Here is a 2,355-nt window from a genome sequence, read left to right on the forward strand (position 1 = left end):
CCAAGAATGACAGGCCACTGTGCAGTTTTCCAGCTCAGAACACATGATTTAAAAACAACCCTGAGGGAAGATAAATTAAAAACAAGAAAGAGCCCATTAAAAAGGAGAGAGGAGAACGCAGATTTTATTCTTCAAATGTGTCGATATCTTAAAAACAGGGAGGGCTAGAGAAATGTACCAAATTAAAGAATACATGACAACTAAATGCAGCACCTGACTCGAGACTGGAGTCTGTATTAAAAGGAGAAATACTATAAATGACACTGGGTCAACTGATAAAAATGGAATGTAGATAATACATTTAACTAATATGTTAATATTATATTTATTAAAGTTGATGTTTGTACATGTGCTCAGCCATGCTTGACTCTTTGTGACCCCATGGACTGTAGCCTGCCAGGCTCCTCTGTCCATAGAATTCTCCAGGCAAGAATACTGGAGCAGGTTGCCATTTCCTCCTCCAAGGGATCTTTCTGACCCCAGAATCGAACCTTCATCTCTTGTGTCTTCTGCATTAGCAAGTGGATTCTCTACCACTGTGTCACCTAGGATGCCCACTGAAGTTGATAACTGCCCTTTATTTAAGAAGGTATCCTGTTCTTAGGAAATATATACTTAAGTATTCAGTTTAAAGGGCCATGACGCAACACTCGCAAATAGTTCAGAAAAAATCGCATGTGTGTACACTCATACAGACTATACTTATTAATGATAAAACACAAAGTCAGTAAAATATTAACAATCCATGAATCTAGGGCAAGAATATATATTCTTTTTATTATTAAAACCACTTTTCTGGAAACAAAAAAATTATTTTGAAATTAAAGGTTGAAACATCTTGCATGTTCTTCCATATGCATAGTTTGAGAAATAGAAGAAAAACTTTGGTGACAGATTTTTAATCCACTTGTATAGTAAAAACTTGATGCCTCTTTTTTTCCAGTAAGCAGCCTGAGGTGACCCCTAAAAGTGGTACACCATTCACTTGACCCAGAAAACCCCACAAAACCATGCAAATCAAGAGGTTCAAATCGTGTTCATTTTAAGAACACTCGTGAAACTGCCCAGGCCATAAAGGGTATGCATATCTGAAAAGCCACCAAGTATCTGAAGGATGTCACTTTAAAGAAGCAATGTGTGCCATTCCGTCGTCACAACGGTGGAGCTGGTAGGTGTGCACAGGCCAAACAGTGGGGCTGGACGCAGGGTCGGCGGCCCAAAAAAGAGTGCTGAATTTTTACTACACATGCTCAAAAATGCAGACAGTAATGCTGAACTTAAGGGCTTAGATGTAGATTCTCTGGTCATTGAGCACATCCAGGTGAACAAAGCCCCCATGATGCGGTGCAGGACTTACAGAGCTCACAGTCAGATCAACCCCTACATGAGCTCTCCCTGCCACACTGAGATGATCCTTACTGGAAAAGAACAGATCGTTCCTAAACCAGAAGAGGAGGTTGCACAGAAGAAAAAGATATCCCAGAAGAAACTGAAGAAACAAAAACATGGCCCGGGAATAAATGCCGCAAAAAATAAATGCAAATAAAAGTAAAAAAAAAAAAAAAAATTGAAGCCTTACATATGTATAAGACAAATTTATAACAAACTGGGACATATATATCCCTTCACCCAGTAAGGAATAAATATACATGTTTCAAAACTCATGTAACATATAGAAAGTGGGAAGGTTCTACACCACAAAGGACCAATGGCAACAATTTATTATGTTAGAAAACAACAAGAAGAATCTTAGAGATGTGGAAGCTTAGAATAATTCATGTGCTATAAAGAAAATCAAACTGGAAATATTCTTGTAAGAATTGGGTATTCTTACAACTGAATGACAATCAAAATATCATATGTTACAACTGAGCTAAAATGGTGCTGAGAATTATAGCCAAATTGAATTGATTTTTTTTTGAACTTTAAATAAGCATCTCCCTACAAAAGCTGAAACAGAACATAATAAACCAAATGAAAAAAGATGAAAGAATAAATAAGTAATCATCAAAGCATAATACAGAAGATGATGACAAACTTCCCTGTTGGTAGAATCTGCCTGCCAATGCAGGGGACATAGGTTTGATTCTTGGTCCAGAAAGATTCCACAAGCCGCGGGGCAACTAAGCCACTGCACCTCAACTACTGAGCTCACTAGAGAAGCCTGCTTGCCTAGAGCCCATGCTCCACAAGGCAAGCCACCCCAGAGAAGCCCAGGCGCTGCATCTAGAAAGCAATCCTCACTCGCCACCACCACAGAAAGCCTGCTAAGCAGCAAGAAGACTGAGCACAGTCAAAAATAAATATTTTTCTTTTTAAAGAAAACACGATTGTGATTTTAAAAAATGGTAAATA

The 2,355-nt window shown here is 38.3% G+C and overlaps 1 pseudogene; it reads left to right on the plus strand.

Moving 5' to 3' along the window:
* The first annotated feature begins 1,023 nt into the window (after positions 1-1,023).
* LOC784755 (large ribosomal subunit protein uL22-like) lies at positions 1,024-1,754 on the plus strand (annotated as a pseudogene).
* Positions 1,755-2,355: the final 601 nt, after the last annotated feature.

This window comes from Bos taurus, chromosome 7 (assembly GCF_002263795.3).
Source record: "Bos taurus isolate L1 Dominette 01449 registration number 42190680 breed Hereford chromosome 7, ARS-UCD2.0, whole genome shotgun sequence".
Classification (NCBI taxonomy): Eukaryota; Metazoa; Chordata; class Mammalia; order Artiodactyla; family Bovidae; genus Bos; species Bos taurus.